General features: G+C 33.7%; 1 protein-coding gene across 2 annotated transcripts in view; it reads right to left on the bottom strand.

Annotated features, from left to right (window-relative positions):
* LOC113494990 (octopamine receptor 1-like) overlaps window positions 1-21,275 on the bottom strand; it is a 69,620-nt gene that overhangs the window by 17,993 nt on the left and 30,352 nt on the right. Inside the window, exon 1 of one of the 2 annotated variants that reach the window (XM_026873544.1) lies at window positions 5,719-5,782. The exons of the other annotated variant lie outside the window; for it this stretch is intronic. The gene's annotated coding sequence lies outside the window, so the exon portion shown is untranslated. Of the gene's footprint in view, window positions 1-5,718; window positions 5,783-21,275 lie in introns of those variants that run through there. 2 annotated transcript variants of the gene reach the window in all.

Below are 21,275 nucleotides of genomic sequence, written 5' to 3'. Positions count from 1 at the left end.
TGAAACAAAAGAAGCATCGTTAGTTGATTGTACTCAATAGCTGAGACAACACAATTATGATTCATTTTGATGGTGGTATTTTTGTAACGCTCCTCAGAGATTTCTTTTGACATTTCAAAATTGAGATAAAGTAGAAAGGCTCTACTTTGACTGGACTGTTATTAAATGTTATTTGATGACTTTTGATTTTTTTTGTTGAGCTTTAATATTTCGTCACGTAAGTTATTGAAAAGGAATATGGAGTACTTATATCATCTATCATCAAAAAAAGTTGCGGCAATATCACTCAGCTAAGAGATTTCATTGCTTTTAAATCAAAATATATTATATTTTTTAATATAAAGCTATTGAATCTTGAATATGGATTATGACTGGGCAAAAAAGTTTAAATCTTTTAGTCCTTTATATAGAAGGCTAAAAAATATCAGAAACGTGTTTTCGCCATTAGTTGAGATAGAAAAGAAATACGTTTTTTATAAATTGCTTTAAAATTTATAAAAATTTTGATGTAACAATTAAGTAAAATTTAAACATAGAAGTGTCGACACGAATAAAATGTATTCCATTGTATTTTTATCAATTTATTTTTAAGAAAAAACTTCATTATATCTAATAGTATTCCTATAATCATTTGCTATATACAAAAAAAAGGGTATTGTGAAAAAAATATGACAATCCTATTGTTCTAAAAGATTTCTTGATAGTTACAATACTTTTTGCGTTATTTTACAAACCTGACTGAAATATTCTACATAGTCAATATGCCTCCAAGCGGTAGCCTTCATTATGGAAAAGAAAAGTTCTACCGTAAAACTTTATACCCAACAAAAAACTTCGCAAGTTTAGATAAAGACCACAATCACAACTTTGGATTTATGTGCTAGTAAAAAATCACAATGTATGCAAAAGTTATAAAGAAAAGCGACGAGTTTCTGTTCTTTTTTCTTTTTGAATGGGGGCAAAGAGCATGCGGTTTCACAAACTATTATCCCAAAGACCATTACATTAGTGAGCATTTGTAGAACTCATTTCGGCTTTTCAGCTTTATTTGTCCCATTTAGCCCCGGACATAAATGTTGGTGGGGTAATTTGTGTTTGCTAGGTTTTTCTAGGTTTTCATTGCTGGTTTTAGCTTTTACTGAGCATAATTATTTTGGGTCTTTATTCTATGCCATATAAGGTTTTCTAAAAGTGTTTTATGGACTGAAGCTTAAATAAATCACCCTGAGTAAAAAGGCATTTTTAAACTAATGTGAATCCTGAAACGTGAGTTCAACCCTGAATTAATCTTCCCATCAGTTTGATATACAAGCAAGTTTCATACTTCATTGTATTAAAAAAAATACGTGGTTACGGGTGACTGTTATTCATTCTTCTTTGACAGTCATTACGGGTTGCCACGAGCTACAAAGTCTGAAAACTAGTCTAACATCTCCCACTTTACATCGATACTCAATTCACATGTCAGCTAATATGGACCGACAGCTTTCGCTCCATAACTTAGGGCTCTAACATCAGCATTTCCACTTGGCATACGCTCATTAAAACTCAACACTAGAGGTAGGCTAGTGTTAAGTACCCTTAATCGTGGAATCGTACTGAGAAAACAGATTTTCCCATTTAGAATTACAATAACCGAAATGCAATAAAAAAGCCGTGACTGTACAAATAGGAACAAACAAATATGCTTAACGAGAAAATCGTTAGACTTCAACAAGAATAATTCCTTTCGCTTCAATAGATTAGCAATTTCTTATTTATATTTCTTGAAATTAGTATTCGAAGCTTGTTCTTAGCTTTTAAGAGAATGTCTTTGCAGAATTTTAAAACCTCAAGGGATACTTTACATAATGTTCTGTTTTCTTTAAGATTTAAATTGTGATATCAAGCTTTATCGAGAAAATTGATACCCATTATCAAAGAGTAATTTATAATTGAGATGTCTTGATTTCTTATTTTAGTCACATGTACAAAGAGATGCCCGGACTCGGAATGCATTTGGATCCAAATGATTGTCAAAATAGTACGTCGTGGGTTCGATCCCTGTACCATATTGGGTTTGGTAGTTGGCTATCTGTGTATTCTAATTCATTTATAAAACATCTATCAATTTTGCTTTTGTGTATTGAGTTGAAACGTGTAGTAAGATATGTATGATTTCTCTCCCTGTTTACTAGGTATTATTTTTAATAACCTATCATCTGAATCATGACATTGTAATGGTTATGTAGTTCGGCAAGCAATCAATTATTTATTGAAAAAAGCGTTTTCTTTACAAATAATTGAGTTCACTCAAAAAACGTCGCTTTTAGAATCTTTATAATATATTTTTGTTAAAACTCAAAATACATTCAATATTTATATTAAACTTCTTCTAATCATCTGTAAGTTTATTAAAAAATCATAAAGAACTCAAAAACTTATTAAAAACGATTCGATTTCATATCGGAGGAATTTAAAATGGTGTCATGTTAGGTCACGATGAAAGTAATTTCAAATTAAACGATACGCACGATGTGTGGGGTCATGGGTCCAAGTCCCTTACGCCGAGCTGTGACCCCAGCGTGAGGGCATTCCGCTTGGCTGCTGATTAAATAAGATTATTATATGCGAATGGGTAAAGATATTGTAGAAAGTTAGTAGACAGAGATAGAATGGTATGAGAACGACATTCCTGCTTTATATTGTTTTATGGAAAGAGAAGATGAATCTAGCTATAGTCAATAACAAAAGGACGTATTAATAAAAATATATGAGCTGCATATTGAGATAAAATAAGACAACGAACACTGAAGACTCTTTATAAATATATAGAGAAATCGATCACCCTCTAACCGTACCAGTCGCTGCTTAACCTTAATGTTTTTTTTTTAGTTATAACGAAAATATAATTATTATCGGTAGGTATTTCAACAGTCTAGCTATTAAGGTTAGCAGTTATAAAGTTAGGCATTAAGGGACGCACGGACAGACAGACATACAGGCTTTAGTATTATAATTGTGTCTATAACCAGAAAAAAATCAAAGACTTTTCTCGTTAATACACCTCGAATAAAATATAAACTAAAATAAAATAAACCAAGCTATATCTACCAATAAAACCCCCTAAGTTATACACGGTGATTTTTAGTCGTCTTACAAAAGTAGCCCAGTTCATGTATCCGACGTAAAATACCCCTAGACGCGATTATTATTTTTTTTATCATCAACTAAAATAATAAGTACGAAGAAAATTAAACAAGAGAAATCTGAAATATACTCTTAAAAATGATAAAAACGCCGCCGCCTACGCCCGTCACCATTGTTACCAGGCTTGGACCGCGCTCACAACAGAGCTGTATTTCTAAAAAACTACGAATTGCATCATAATATTGAATAAAAATTGCATCTTAAATTTATTCAAATCTCATAAATACCTATTTTTTTATCATGAACGTGTTCCAGTCATTGGATACATGAACTGGGCTGCTTTTGTAAGACGACTAAAAATCACGGTGTATACCTGCACATATTATTTCACAACAGAACTACGACTCCCAAAAATACAGGGTGTACTAAATCAACAGCCACGTCACATAAACATTGGGAAAACTTTCGCGCGTAACCGTTGCGTGTGAACAACGTAACATCGCGTGACCTAAGCGCTTTCCTTATGAAAATAATTATACAGGTATTAGTATAAATAATGATGTGCTCATGACATTACACCTGTGGGGTCTTGGAGCAGAGAAGTAGGGGGAAGAGGTACCTACTTGGACTTAGCGGGAGACACTTTTTGAACATGATGTTGATCTTTTGTTTTTTCGCTCTCTGATTTGCTTGACATTTTGGCTTTCGTATTTAATACGAGACTGTTACGGAGGGTACGCTGTCTGTTTGTTTGTATGTATCACACAAATCGTTGTAATTCTCAAATGATGTATTTTTGATACCGCTTTAAAAACATATCGAAAAATAAAAATCAGATACAACCTCTGCGGCTCGGTCATAAATTTGAGGGTGGATTTAAGTCATTATAATAACTGAAACACGGAACTTATTATAATAACTCACTAATGTGTAATGGCCTAACCACGAAGTTATACCAAATCTCAAGGTAAGTATAAGTTACAACCTATTTCGTTTTAACGTTACTTGTTCCAGTACTAGGCCACTAAAAGGTTCTTCCATCGACTATCAAATCTTCCATGTATGGAATGCGAAATTCTAAAATTAGCTTACTGCTAATATTCGCACGTCTTTTGATAATTCAATTGACAGTTTTAAATGAAGATTGATAGCATGACGTGCCGCCATTGTGAGGTTAATGAGACGTCAGTGTGACGTGAACGAAGTCCTACTCCTTGCATATTACTTACATTGGCTTCATAAGAATATACAAATACTTAAATATCTCTACTTATATTATAAACTAGCTGTTGCTGTTGCTGTTGTAACCACGTGGTAAGAATTTTCCCCGTTTTTTCTACATTTTCCATTGTATCTTCGCTCCTATTAGTCGCAGCGTGATGTTATATAGCCTATAGCCTTCCGTGATAAATGGTCTATTCAACACAAGATTTTTTCAAATCGAACCAGTAGTTTCTGAGATTAGCGCTTTCAAACAAACAAACAAACTCTTCAGCTTTATATATTAGTATAGATGTGAGTGTAAGTTTGTTTGTTACGCCTTTGCGTGAAAAATACTTAACCGATCATTATGAAACCTCGTACACATGGTATTGAAGGGATTAGAAGTAACATAAGTATGTTTGAATCGACTTAAAATAAAAACTGTATTATTCTTTACAGCGAAATTTCACGTGGGCGGAGCCGCGGGCGACCGCTATTTATATTATAAAATACGAGTATAGTGAGTAGAGTACAAGTAAAATGAGATCCAACTGACAAAATGTTTTGATAGTTTCGTGGATACTGTATTTATATAATTATGTTACATCATCATCAGCCTATCGCAGTCCACTGCTGGACAAAGGCCTCTCCAAGAGCACGCCACTGAGATCGATTTTCGGCTTCTCGCATCCAGCTCCTGTCAGCCGTCTTGCGCAAGTCATCACTCCACCGTGCCTGACGACGTCCTACACTACGTTTGCCGAGGCGTAGTCTCCACTCTAGAACTCGTTTACCCCAACGGTTATCGGTTCTTCGGCTAATATGGCCATTATGTTACATGTTTTTACCTTTATAACTAATAAATAAAGAGAAAAAAAATATAGAACATAAATCAGAAAAAGCTGAAATAAAATTTGCAAAAACCACTTGGAAAAATTGTTAAGAATTCCTTTGATGGTTTAACATACTTTTCTTAAATAAAGTTTGTTGCACTAAGAAGTACGAAATAAAAATACTTTTTACAAACTCTGCCCGTTTAATTTTTTGGGAAAGTCCAAAGAAAATTACCTAACTTTCCTTCACTGAACTTAACCTACTTAAACGGCTAGACCGATGTGATTTTTTTTTAGGCATTTGTGTGGTTCAGACCTAAAACACATAGAAAATAATAATAAATAATTCCGAAACAAATAGTAATTAAATTATAAAACTATTTTTTTCTAAAAAAATAAATAAATGTGGAGGTCATATAAATCATCACTCTATCTAAAATAAGGTTTTCAGCTGAAGCTTGTTAAACTAAAAACCAACCTTAACTTAGTTTGGGAAAAGACTAGGTGGAAAAAATAATTAAAGGATATAAAAAAAATATTCTGAGAGCTTAACCTTATCACATATACACACTTCCAACCCTGTATAAATTACATTCAGCAAAGAGGTCAAATCCAACGGATAAACAGACCTCCTCAGTCCATAACACGAACTCTTTCAACACATAACACCAAGAATTTATGAAAACTGACAACCGAAACACTATGACCTTTACATCGCCAACAAAAGGAAATCGCACAAAGACTGAAATGAAAAAGAGACCAGTAGGCGTAGCACTGCGGAGCAAAAACACAGTAATAAATACTGGGCAAGTGCGAAATACAATCGCTACACTGCAGGTTCCGTACAATAAAGACAAATAGGACGAAGAAAAACTAATTTGCAAACGTAATTCGTCACCTATCAAATTTATGACTGGAACAACCTTTGCTTAACCTCGATCTTTATTTTTCCCACGTTTTTATAAACTCACTTTCTTGTTTGTTTTTTGGTTTGTTGTTCCGCTTCAAACCCGATGACAATGCAAAAAAACATGGGATTTTAGATTTTTTAAATCTATTAAGAATTATTAAGATTTTTACACATAAGATCAGACGGACAGTCTTACAGATGGGCAGACAAACAGACGGACAAAACCTCTGAAAAGGGCTCTCGTTTTTACTCTTATGAAACGCAACCCTAAAAAAAGTGTAAAGAAATTATTAACAATGCTTCTATAGGAGTACCTTTGTTTGGCACGCAGCGCTTATGAAAAGAATCCTATTTACTGTTTTATACTAGTTGTGTTATCATACTTGGAGCTGGTTTCTTTTGTTTTGTGTACAATTAGTGTTGTTTTTGCAGGAATATCTTAAGCGCTTCGCAGTGAGAGAATTTAATATTTACTTAGACTTATAGGTACAATATAATTGTTAAGATTCTTACCAGGGTCTGGATTTTGTGATGGGCTAGCTGTTCAATCAACGGTTTCGTATGCACTGAGCTGGGTTTGACGAGGTAACATCTACCACTCGGCTACCGGTGCAGTCATAGAGTCATTAATAATTATGACCTAAAATAATAATTTGCCAAAGTATAGGTTGCATACTCCTAGAATTTTTTTCAAAATATTATAACCAACTGACCACACTTTCTACGAAATCTCAATGCGATATACTATTCGATGTCAAACTTATAAAAGAGTACGAAACCGAGTAACGTAAGGGTACCGTTCACAAAATCGACCATTGCTTTGGTTTCATTCATGAAGTCATTTCCGATTAATGAGAAAGAATTAATAATAAATTATTAATAAATAAGAAGCTTTACCAGAAATCGGCTTTAAAAACGGAAGCCAAAGGTCAAAGGTCAACTAAGGCCAAAGCTAAATGTTTTCGCACATGTACCAAAAATATGGGCATGTTTTGCCGAGAAAACAAAAACAGCGCTTAGTGAAGCCGTAATATTTCTAAGTGCCTTATCATTAATCAAACGATTTAAGAAAGGGGGATTTTCATTTCAATGGTTTTTTATGGGTAGCATTTCTCTTTTTTTTTGGGTACCAAGCGATTCAGCATGATAATTCGCTTAGCCGATATTAGTATCATTCACCTCTTTAAAAAAATAAGTTAGGGACGTTTAAAATGGGACGCTTTTTCTAGCAATTCCTGGTTATTAGTTTGTAAAGTGGACAATCCACTTTCACCTAAAATCACGTGTTTATCTCATAACTGAAGCAGCTTGCTTTGTAAGGATAATATTCGATCTTGTATACATGAAAAATGATCTTGCAACCACGGTCCTATCGTTACGAATATAATTTAGCCTATGTGAACATTTTGCTTCGGTTATCCGTGAGAAAGTTTGGTATATCTGGAAAAAGTATATTAATCCAGGGTGATAGCTACCTCAAAATAAAATTTGATCAAAACTATTCCAACCGAAAACACACTTACCTGCTTTTGCATATAATATTAGTGGGATAGTAGGTCAAGGCATAAGACTCATACAGCCAGGACTCATTTGAGGGGGTCAAATGTTAATGATTGTTGAAATTGGTGGAAAATGTACAGGAAATAGAATTTCATCATTAGGGAATGCAGGTCATAGCAACCATTTGTCAGTGCCGTGCCTTCGCTTCGCGGTTTCAAATGATTGGCATCGTATATTTCAGAAACATGACATTTATATGAAATTGTAGGAAATTAATAATAACTCCAATTTAAAAATAGAAATGGGCGGAATTGTGAAAGGCATAAGATTAGTTCTATGCGTTATCCGAAAAACTGTGTTAGTAAATTCTAGCATTGCTGTTGTAATAGTAAAGAAGGCTGATTAGACAGTGGTCCATCCAATATGCGAGACATGGAATAGGTTGAGAGTTGCTAACAAATATGTTAGAAATAACCAAATTTGCTCAGTACCGCATGAATACAATGCCTTATTGAAATGTGTGTCTAATAATCCGTAACAATTTTAACCGTCTAGCAATTCTCTATATGAGATACAGTCCGGTGCGAAACAAACTTACAGACAATTAAGCCTTAGACATAGGGTTCCGTTGGGATCTTTTGATTACGAAACCCTAATAATTCAATATAAAAAAAACATAGACAGAAATAAAAAAGACGTCCACCTATAAATGGAAAACAAAATGCTATATTCAAAAGTAAGACTAAACTTGGAAATTGTATCCCGAAAGAGAAATTTATTCTAGGCACGGATTTGTCACGTGCCGCGTCTCAAAAACAGAAGCAGATGTGTTTGCCGAGTAGGCCGAAACTTGTACCAAAGATAGAAATCGGGCTGAGAAATCGATAAATATTTTTTTAGTGGAACAGAATAATGTAAAAAAAGTGGAAACAAGCAGACAATTCAAAAATTCGACTTGCCTTCTGTCTTTCTAAACATAGGATTAATGATTTTTACGACTTGATAAAATTAATGAATGCACGGATAGCGTAGTGACCTGATTCATCAGTCCAAAACCACTATGAACCACCATCGCGATTTCGCTTCGTGCGTAGGCCAAACATTTTTGTAACTACATACGCTCTAGGTCTTTGCAAGTGACTTGAATGTAAGCCATTAAGTTTTTAACTTTCATCGTTTTACATGTAAATTACCTTCTATCGTATCCCCGGGACATAACGAAGCTTGAGTTATCATTGTTGATTCTGGCTAACAGAAGTTCCAATCAATTTCAAATGTTTCAATTAGTGTTAATTCAAAAATTAATAAAATTACACAATACCTTACTCAACAACTCTGGATACTAGGCAGTAGTGAAAATACATAGATAAGAATAGGTGCACTAGAAAGTGTCATAAAATAGTATCTATTTTTAGGTGTGCTAGCTATTGATGTTCAACTCAGACGGTATTCCGCAAAATCTTTCAGTTCATTGAATTATATCAATAAATATTTATGGATGTTCTCTCGATTTTAGGGTTCCGTAACCAAAGTCAAAACGGAATCCTATTACTGAGGCTCAGTTTCTGTCCGACTGTCCATCTGACCGTCTGTCTGTCATTCTGTCTGCCCTTCCGTAGCTAGGCTGTATCTCATATAGCCGCTTTGACATCAAATACTAAAACTTAAGAAACTGAATAAGCAAGGGTTTTGAAAGTCATAAATTTGCTACAAACATATTTTACTGTGGATGAACTTGAACCTACAATAATTTGGCACCGAACCAATTTGTTTAATTTTAGCCTTTATGTACGGAACCTTCAGAATCGCGATTCCGATTAGCACTTCAGTGTTCATAAGTGCCAGAGTTGATAGTTTTCTCCTATTAACATTTACGAACGTTGCCAACGGCCCATCAAAAGATATGAAGATGTTAAACAAACGTATTGTCTACAGAAAATAAAAATGTACAAGATTTCTTTATTTTTATAGCCCAGATATAATTATGTAGAATGTCCACAGAAACCTCTTTCTCTAGAAACCTTATCTCAATTACTTCTTACCCATCATCTTCAGCCTAGCATTTCCCCAACTATGTAAGGGTCGGCTTCCAGTTTGGATGCAACTAACGTACCAGTGTTTTACAAGGAGCGTGCCTGCCTCTCTGACCTCCTCAACCCAGCTACCAGGGCAACATAATGCCCCTTAGTAACCCTGGTTTGCAGACTTTCTATATAGCTTTTATCTACCCACAATGACTATCAAATATGTAAGAATAACATCCGTATCTTACCCTGTATTCAATTAACTTTTGCGGTTGAGCTTAGCCACGCAATCCACTTTTATCTAGTCTGCCTGATTAATCAATTAAATTACAAAAAAAAACAGAGAGTAAAAGGTGAGCTAAAAATATGATAAATGTCAATTATAATTTAATAGACAGAAGTTTTTGACAAAATTTGGAATGTCGATAAACCTTCAATAGCTTTGTCTAAGATCCAAACGTCAGCGTTTAACAGATTTAGCTGAATTTAATGCCATTTCAATCCGAATAGAAAGGAAAATAAGAGGGTTCGTTAAAATTGTTCATTTATAGACATTAAGTCACTTACTGGACCAGCTGATTGACAACTTTAGCTAGAATAACTTAATTTAGAAAAACATTAGACTGGTTTTTTGTTCTCGTGGATAGTGACCCTGAATGTTATATAGAACGTCGAGGGTTCTATTAACACCCTGGGTAAATGTTTGTGTGATGAACGTAATCATTTATCTTGTGTCTGAGTGTAATTTATTTGTAATACTTATGTATGTATATAGGTATGTTTATTAGTCTGGTACTCATAATGCAAGCTTTCAAGCTTTGAAGAAAATCAATCACTTGAAATCGAGATAATAATGTTTTTAATGACGGCTTACTCACACGCATTTATCGGGATAGCCCGACTACGAATCGAACTCACTGCCTTCCCGATAAATACGCATGAGTAAACCATTATCACATTCATAATTAGGTACTTACTTACTTATCAAGTTCTTGATCGGCCTTACAAAATCTATAATAAAAATCAAGACAGTTATTAAGTCCAAACTACGAAATATTTGGTTCATAACTTTTGCGAACCAGAATCATACATTCTGCCAAGCAATTTGGGCAATGTTCCAGCTAAGTGATTACACCTATCCAGCTACAGGCTTACAAGTCCAAACCACATTGCAATTACCGCCTCAGCCTAATTAGCATTATCTGACAGCTAATTCGCTAACGACAGGCAGATTACACTCACTTATCTTGAGCAAGATTCTTTTAACAAGCTGTACTAATTATAAATGGGGATTTTAGAAATGCACGAACACCTAAAATTACCCGCATGACTTTAGCTGAATCGCAAAGACTATGATTTATTATATGATACTCTTTTTTTTATTAAATCCACTCACTCATAAAAGCACCATAAAAGAAACCCCCGCATAATAGCTGCGGGGGTTTCACAAATATTCAAATCACATGCACCAAGACACTCAGACTCAAGAAAATTATTCGTGGATCACACAAACACGTGCCCTAAGCGGGCATCAAACCCGCGAAACTTCGCGTTCAGCGGATTTGCCGAGGTGATCTCAACCACCCGGCTATCCGTGCACTCACTATCACTTGACAACAGGATTTCCATATCCTGTTTTCCCACCACCAATTTCGTCGAACGAAGCTAAGAACTCTCTTGATTAAGCAATCAATTTTCTATTTCAGTGCGCTTTCATTTCAGCCCCCACTCGAGTATTTATTCCCCCCACAACTTTTCAGGGCTTTCAGGCTACAACAATATTCTTATTTCCATGACGTTACTGCTTACTTATAACACGAAATAAAATTTAAGCAGCAACTGTAATATCGCTTTAGCATCTAGTACGAGTATTTTGATAATTTTAAGTTATTACAACTCCACTTCTGCTTGGACAGCTTACAAGCAAATAACCTCAAGAAATTCTCATCACCACCAAGCAATGTAATTCAACTCCTATTTCCCCTGCATATGAGAAACATTCTTTTGTTTCATAAAATAGGACAGATATAATATTAATAAGAACAACGACTGCAGCTTGCATGCAAACGACGATACGTATATTGTAACCATTCCGGTATGGAAAAAAACCCGTCATTACAAATGCTCAGCAATTTTCTGGCGAAGAGAATTGTCCTCTCGCATTTGTAGAACAACGAATTAAAACAACTGCATTGCGCTGCATGAATGAGTGAACTAATGAATGTTTTAGGGCTGTAAACATACGGTTAGAGCAGGGCTCTTATTTTTGTGTAAGTGAGATGTGGCTTCGTGTGGTATAGTGCTTTCTCTCTTGCTCAATGGTAACGGTTCGGAACATAAAAATACGACTATCCTATTTTTAAATCACTTCAAAAAGGAGGAAGTTCTCAATTCGGACTGGATGAACAGATTTTGTAGATTATTTTTTCATTTAATGTCCCTGTTTGCCCCTATAGAATTTCATCAAGTATGACTCAGTAGCATTTATTTAACGTCGGTTGTATATTTTACTATTTTGTTGTGTTAAAACGAAAAAATACTTGTTTTTAAGCTTTGTGTTTGCATTACATTTTTTTTTCTACCAATTCTTAAAACCCTAATTAAATTTAACAACTATTAGTCATCATTGCCTTTAAAATTTAAATCATTATGAGTAACATACCTGTAAAAACGAATAAAAAATATTGCATAGCGCTTTGACAAAGTTCACTTTCGCCGAAATGTGGCAAAAATGCTGAAACACAACTAGAACTCAACTAAAACGACTTTTAACAATCTACAACTTGTATCCGAAAAGCTTTTTAAAAAGCTCCACATAGCCTTCGTTTACAGCTAGAGTTTACAAAGTTCAACAGATAGAGCAGAAGTTAGTGTTTAGAATTTCATTTAAAACAATTCATTCGTTAAACTAGATAAAGTTGCATTGAAAACATTCTTTCTTGAATTCAAAAAAAATTTGCCAATTATCTGAAAAACTGCTTTACCGTGAATAGATTTGTATGCTAAAGGTAAAGTGTCGATCCGATCAAAGTAAGAATGTGATTTTTTTAAGATATACATACTATCTCAATTATTCTAAGACACCGCTGACAAACGGTGACGAAAAGTGTCGTGAGGAATCAAGCAAAAATTCCGCAATGGCTAGCATGGTGATCAATTTCTTTAGCCTTTCTTAAATAGAAAGAAGCTTTTGCGCAACAATAAGACGTTTAAAGATTGGTATGATAACATATAAAGAGGAGTAAAAATACTTTTAAAGGAAAAAAACTTCGTTCTTGGGTGATTCTTCGGAAAAAATACACTAGTTAAGGTCATATCATTATCCTCACCAACTGGTTCACTTCACTATGATGCTTAAAATGTTTTAATTCTTACTTCATCTAATAATAGCCGTAGTACTTTACAAGTTGAGGTAAAAATAATATTAAATCAAGCAATCTGCAGTATGTAAAGTGTGGTGAGGATAATGATGTTCTTAATTTGTGTTACTTTTTTCTTATCGTAATTATAAAATAAGTCGTGAGCTTACTCGATTATATGTTAAAAAAACGTGTTAAAGGTGCTTCTGTTTTAAACAATATTAATAGTTGCTTTAGAGATTTATAATAACAGTTTATGTAACCAGAATATAGCATATCAAATTTGTACTAGGATTCAGTCAGTGAAATTATCGTGAACATGCATTTAACTTGAATACGAAGCTTAGTTGGTAAACGAATATTGTTATAAGAGGGATAACGACATTTAATTTAATTTGTCCGTACCGAAAGCGTAAAATTAGAGTAAAGAGATTTACTAAATCTAAAAACCCACGTTTTTAAATGTCACCAAATGTCATCCAAATTTTATCACAATCGGTCCAGTCGTTTTATAGTTGTAAATTGCATTGTCATCGGGTTTAAAGCTACCCTGAACATTTCGCAGATGACCAGGCTTTAAAGATTATTATGTTTTCAAAATAAATTTAAATTACTTACTCTCAAAGAGTTATTTAGCACAACGTAAATGTGAAAATGAAATAAACATAATCATAAATTTAAAAAGCCTTAGGGAACCTCTAAACAAATTTAAAATAATAATATAAATACACGTTTTCGAGCTGTTTTCAAAGGATCAAACAAAATAAACAGGGATTTTCCCGTTTATAGACGATTAAAACCAAAAATGAGAGCAAAAGCGCGCTTTATTAAAAATATTTCAAAAACCTTTTAAACATTTTAGCAGTATTTGAAATGAAATGAACACTGGCTTGGTAACTAAGTCTGTTATTTAACAACGCCCTGTACACGATAAACTTGTCAAATTAAACCACCCTGTGTAGTTGGTGTAATCTGTTGTACTGATTAAGTACTTGTAGGGACATTGTTTGAGATAAGGCAATAGATGTACCTTTATCAATAATTGTTTCTGTAATTTTTAGCATCGCGCGTTTTAGAATAAAAGAGAAATAAAAATTCGTGATATTATCGTGAATTAATTTAAAATTAGCCAGGTAAGGATTAAAACGCAGAAGTCTCCTCTCTAAAGTATTGATCAAAATTTGTTAGCGTCTAAAATAATGAAGGAAAAATAACACAACAGAAAATCATGTTTTAAATTATACATTTAAAATGTACTTTATTAAATTTCGAATAGAGAAACTCTACAACACATTAAGGTAATGAATTTCGTGAAACAAACAACATTTTGCTAAAGGTGTTTTTAAAACCGGCCAATTGCGATTAGGATTCGGCGGACAAACGGTTCCGTACCATTTAATAAAAAATTATAACTATTTTATTAGCTTCACCTGTATGTTTGTTTGTAATCTTTGGGCTTGATTTTTACCCACTTTTATTTCAATGAAATCCGACCCGATTTCATTAAAACTTTGTAGACTTATTGGCGGCTGATGACAATACAATAATCAAACTAAAAATGGAAAATAAATAGTATTAAAAAAAAACTAAAAAACACTATCAACTGATATTTTTTTATTCTGTGTTTAATACACATCATCTGTTATTTTATAACAACCTATCTTGATTCACAAGACACAGACAGACAGTGCAGCCTAACTTAGTACCTTAATAATAGTGTCATGTTTTACAATTTGGATAACGTCCTCTCAAAAAGACACAATTTCAAAATTATCCTGAAGTACACCACAACACGAAGCTCATGCATGCCGTAATACCCCTTTGTGAAATGCGGTTTGCTATTTAACCAGTGAGGAACACATTTACAATGATAATCATGCTCACACACTGCATTTCTGGTTCTATTGTGTTCATGTAGAGTCATGTTGAAAACTCTACATTTTTAGTATGTATTTCGTTTATATATTATATTTAACTTTTCGCGCTTTTCTAAAAAAAAATATCGATATTTTTACATTTTGAAAGGATTTGTTTTTTCGTTTTATTTAGTCCTTCAGTGAGGAATTTAATCATTGTTTCGCGGAGCTTTTATCAACATTGAAGTCTCATGAAAAAAGGCAAAGAATCAGAGCAAGCTTTCATAGATCACAATGTTGTTCAAACAAGTAAACTTGGACAAACCAAAGTATCAATAAATTTTACTGTTTAATATATATCCGGGAGATAACAATAATCAATATCTATGCCGCGGACACAATATCTGACTTCCAATCTTCTTCATAAAAATGGAAATAAAACCGAACACTAAAAAAGAGGACAACGATTCACGTCTCTTCGTCTATAAACGTTTCTAGCACGAATCTCAACCATAAGCCTGTCGTCTTAAGGTACAAATTGCCTTGTAGAGGTATGGCTAGGTATTTCCATATGCCCATATGTTCTACGATTGACTGTAAACTAGTTAGAGACTGCGGTTTTGTTCGCATTGCGATTATGTGTACGGAGTCTTCTCAAATAACATCTGGATTTTGGTCTAGATTTTCAGTTACTCTAGAAGAGATTTAGATTTGAATGATCATATTGAATTGATATGATTGCGAGATCTATTGTTTTCAATGAGTATGAAAAATAATACATGTTTTAGTTTGAGTCTAAAACTTAGATGTGGATTCTGTTTGTCAGTGGACCTAATGTTTGGAAATAGTTGTACTCACCGGCGTAAAAGAGTAAGGCAAGAGTAGAAATAAAACAGTTTTAAAACATTAAGCTAATCTAAGATTATCTAGACTCGTTTTAGAAAAAAAAATCATTCTTAATAAAGTCTGAAAAAGAACGATGAAATGAAGACGAAAGAACGATTTGGAGTCGCAGCACTGAGGGTTCGGAACAAAATTTGGTCATCCACGTACTGACAGTAGTGATATCGATACGGTACCTTCATGAAATGGTCATGTGTCCCTTTGGGCACGGAACCCCAAAAAAAACCTTAATTTTAAACATCTTAACTCAAAATTCTTTCACAGAGAGGGAGAAAATAGTAAATTGTTATTAAATAATCCGTAACCCTAAATTCCAAAACCAAAGAAGGTTCAAAAGAAATAAATAATATTAATTACAGACGGGTATCGTACCCATTTCCCTTGGGTCTGGAAACCTGACATGTGACCACTGTACAATTAGGTCATCCTATTTAGGCCAACATCCAGACAGCTGTTTTCGAGTAAGGAGCAATATCCTGTGAATTGTCAAGGGATACAGGAATTATATCTGTTTAGAAATAACATGTTTTGACTTGCCCTAAATAAGTATAATTAAACCATAGTGATTAATTCTTCCCGAAATTGGCAAGTTTATTCTGATGGTTCACGTACTGTTTTTATGATTCCGTAGATAAAATGTAAAGAATCTGACAAGAATTCGCCTGTCTTTTTGTCTGTACATCCGTGTACCACACAGAAACACAAAATCTTTCTTTCGAAACTTGTCATAGTTTCGAAAGAAAGAAAGACTACGCTGTTTAAACTCGATAAGTACCTGTATTCTATAAACCGCATTAAGATGTTCACACTAATCATGTGTCCCACTAAACCCGTACTTAATGGGATATTTAGGCAGAAGAATAATAAAGTGTTTTTCAAGTTAACACACTTGAAATTTTTGTCTAGCAATAAAAAGCGTGTTACGAAACTTCTGTTGCGTTTTCATTGGAAACTAGCTGTTGCCTGCGACTTCGTCCCCGTGGGTAGAAGATTTGTGATTTATACCTGCCTATTTTTTTTCATATTTTCCATTGTATCTTCGCTCCTATTAGTCGAAGCGTGACGGTTTATAGCCTAAAGCCTTCCTCGATGAATGGTCTATTCAACACAAAAAGAATTTTTCAATTTGGACCAGCAGTTTCTGAGATTAGTGCGTTCAAACAAACAAACTCTTCAGCTTTATATATTAAGTATAGATGTATTTCCTTGTAAAATAAAATTATCTCAGAAGTCTAAGGAAATAACTATAAATATGCATTAAATAGTACACCTTTACGAACTTTGAATGTATCTAAGGATTATGAAGTGCCATTAGTGCCATCTGCCACAGTTTCCAAATTATACTTATTAACAAAGAAATGTTTTCATGTAACCGAAATGAGGTTTGTTTTATTTAATCCGTAATTATTTTGGTGCTTAAGAATCATTGTATCTTTGATAATACGAAGCTTAATGTTTGTATTGAAACAGAAAACATATTTACATTAAAGTTCATTAGACAAAGAAAAGGGTCTACGAAAACGAAACAATCTACGAACGCTTTGTACTACGAACTTACGTTTGCTACGAATGCTACGCTTGCTACGAAAACGAGGTGTGCTACGAAATTTATATGATGTTAAGCATTATTAAAATGAAATTTTGGTGACGATCAATAAAGTTCTAGACTAATTTAAGACCTATTTAGATACTTTTTAAACTTCTTATGAAAGGGAAAAGTTTTCGTGAATTTTATGTTAGGACTTCTACCGAAAATATTCTTGGAAGTAGGCACTTTAATTGTCTTCCAAATTGAGCGTTAATTGAAACGCCTTAGGCGTTAAGCGATAATTTAACAATAGTTTGTTATAAATTTTACTTAAATTATATTTAGATTTCAAGGTCTTCTTGGCTCCCAAAATCAAGCAAACCTATACAGGGTGTAAGGAACACCGTGACTTTTCCGTGGGACCTGAGTTCTAGACATGATTCCAGACCCCCCTGCGTTGGAATTTTTCATCGGTCTTTTCATGAAAATTGCATTTTTTTTTCGCGTTTTTTTAATTTTATGTGTCATAAAATCATTTTTCCTACGTATTTCAATAATATTTTCATAACGAAAGTAATTATTAAGCCGTTTTTACGAAAAAAGGCAATGTAAATGAAACACTAAAAACTGCTCCCGATCAGCTGATTCGTAAAGGTACTCGTCGGTCATCGCTCTCTCGCAAATCTAACCGAAAGTGACGTCAAAACTGAACCAATACATGAGCGTCAACCGTAAGAGATAGCGCAACTATTGCGCGCGCACTCGCACTCATTATTCGTAATCCTGCCTACTATTCCTTTAAAAAAAGCCGCGCGCTTTGTAGGCACCGCTAGCCGCCTTTGTCGACACCGCCAGCGCGCCGACAAACACCTACAGCGGTATCGGCGAGTGACGTACCTGTGACACTGGATAAAATAGTACATCGATTTTTGTTACACGGGTTCCATGTTATAAAATAAAAAATCACTTTCTCAGCGTTTATCAACTTATCGTACTACGAAATTTATTAAAACCTTTTATTATTAACAGTTTGTTATTGTTTAGAATTCTGTAGTTCTAAAACATGTTGTTATAAACAATAATTTATTTTTTCTAAAATTAAACTCTGTTTTGTTACTAATATCCATCATCTACAAATGAAATTCCTGCCTAAAAATTTTTATCATTTTTTTTCCTACGAACTGCTGAATAATTATTCCAGTCACATAAAACAATTATGTTCTTACACAAAAGTACATTTTGTGATTAATCAATTTTAAAGGTTTAAGTTAAGTACTTTATTGTCAAGAATAATTTTACGATATTCACTTCGACCTCATGTAATTTATCGACAAAGAATCATAGGTACCTAGGTCCAACACTACTCAAAGGTAAAACCGAAAGTTCGGCTTTTTTCAAAATAGTACCTATTTTTACTCAGTTTGTTCCTTACGCTAATCGAATGTGCATGTGCAATCGGGTAATTCGCGGACTAATTATCGTGTAGGCAGACAATTTTATTGTGTTAAGTGATATAAGTGCGTGTGTTGTGTGTGTATTATTTAAATTACGATCCTAGTAGCTCGATAGGTTATTTTACCGCCCGGGAGAATGGCAACATGCTAATGTGTTATGGCGAAGCACGTGGCAATGCAAGTCTCGCGATGAACATTTACTGGACGCGGTACTTTTTGCCCTGGGTTCAGCAGCAGATCGTGTCGCCGAGTGTCGCCCTCCTACCACATTACAGTTCGTGTAAGTACGTACGCTGAGCGTAAGGATCGCGCGGTAACCAATTCATTGCGTGCTCAAAAATGACTAAATCTATAAATATTAATCTCCGACGGTAGCGACTTCTTTAATATTAATTAACACGTTATTTTAAAGTCATTATGCGACTTTGGTGGTACGGTGTTCCTTACACCCTGTATATTATGAAATTTCATCCGATCCAATTTCGCTCAGTATCAGCACTGCAACATAAATCAAGTGTTAATAAATAAAACCGACTGTTTTCTCAGTATTTAGATAATACGTAATTTTGCTAAGCGTAAAAAAGCTTAAGTCGTTGATAAAATCCATTATATACCAATCTTCCACACCAATATATTTTCATAATATGCCTTAAGCCTTTTTTCAGCGGCGTTTATTCTCAAATAATATATTCTTCTAAGTAATATAATAGGTTTCCATTTTGTAATAAAAATGCCTGCTGTTAAGATTGAGGTTGAATTTATTGTATGAAAACGAGAGCACAAAGAAATCTCGATCGGATAAACAAAGACTTAAATACGTATATATCTGTTTCTTTGGTAAATCTTTATATACTAATATATAAAGCTAAAGAGTTTGTTTGTTTGTTTGAACGCGCTAATCTCAACAACTACTGGTTCAAATCTTTTTGTGTTGAATAGACTATTCATCGAAGGAGGCTTTAGGCTATATACCGTCACGCTGCGACTAACAAGACCGAAGATGCAATGGAAAATGTGGAAAGAACATTGATAATTATTCATCTTCTAGGGCCTCTGTTGCATGCGCTGCGAAAACGGATCGAGATACCTAAAAAGAATTACCAAAAGATCTTTCAAAGTAAACTGGACTCTAAAAGCCAATTAAAAAAAAATAACTTATATCTTCTAACCACGCGAGCGCAGTCGCGGGCAACAGCAAGTATTCTCAATAAACATGATATTCGCGCCCGGAACTTTCTCAATGAGACAAATTCATATGTAAGTACAAATATGGAGGCCAGTGATCCTAGTAAAGAGGACAAAGTTCTATCAAATATTTAACTGATGCTTAATGAACTCATCATTTCCTTGGCCTGCTTCCAATTATTTGGGGTCGTTGTCCTGCGTTATTTTTTGATATTTGTTTCTGTATGACTGGTCATTTGAACCTAACTTTCTCATTGCATAAATTAAGTTATAACTTTCAAATTTTTTGGTGAATAATTTTTGACTCTACATTTAAAAATACATTAGATAGTCTAGGCCCTTAGTAATTCTTACATTACTGGTTCTGAACCTAAAAATATTAAAACAAAAATGTCTATGAAATTTTAAAATCAACCTAAAAAAATTTTGCATTCTCAAGATACCAAATATTTTTAAGGATTTACCCGGAATAAGATAAAGTAAGAAATTTCATTTTCTCCTTGACAACAATTTAGGCCTGGAATTTGAAAATTCTTATAATTTTCCAGCCTTATCATTTTAACAGATCTTTTTAGTTTAAGTTATCATTAAGTAAGATTCCGCTATCGGAGCGCTCGTTAAATTTTATGTTTAAACAGTTGGTAAGTTTTGAAAGCCTCAAATTCGAAAATGTCCTGGACTTGTCCTCTGTTTATATATTTGAGGATAAATATATGCTTAGACACTCAGATATGCTCACGTGTTAGTACCTATTAGGATTCCATAAAAAAAAAAACAAAGAATGGCGCAATATTACTATGGCTTTTTTGTCTGTCTGTCTATCTTCTGCCTCTAATTTTAAACGTCAAAGTTTAGTTTTTTTCTTGGAAACCTCTGTAGCCCTACTCACTTTAAACCGGTTTTTGCCTCTATTTTTCTTTCTCTTAATCATGTCATATTGAAAAATATTCCATCAAGTCAAGTCATCTAGAATCAAGATAAGCGCAAATATAAAATTAACGTCATTTTCATTTTAATATTCTATAAAAAGTGCTTCAAGTATCACAACATCTGTAAACCCTTTAAAACGGTTTTATTCAATAATAAAATATTAACAAACTTTTCCAAGTTCGGAAGTGTTTTCAAAAGCATAATATTATTATTGGAAACCAAAGCAAAGAATTTCATAATAGGCCCGAAATTGAAAAAGTATTTCGACTTCATTGTCAAGTACATAATGGGGTAATCTTCATAAAAACTTTGAAAATTATAATTTCAATAGCTGTTGTTCGAAAGGAAATAAAAGAAAATAATAGAAGAACGGAATTAAAAAGATTATTGAGCCAAAGAAGTTCTTGAATTAACATTCAAATTAACAGGGGAATAGATCGCCTCGTTTTTATGCAAATATT

The sequence above is a fragment of the Trichoplusia ni genome, chromosome 6 (genome assembly GCF_003590095.1).
Source record: "Trichoplusia ni isolate ovarian cell line Hi5 chromosome 6, tn1, whole genome shotgun sequence".
In the NCBI taxonomy this organism is placed as follows: domain Eukaryota; kingdom Metazoa; phylum Arthropoda; class Insecta; order Lepidoptera; family Noctuidae; genus Trichoplusia; species Trichoplusia ni.
Note: the sequence above shows the minus strand (reverse complement) of the source record. Positions and strands in the feature narration are given on the sequence as shown.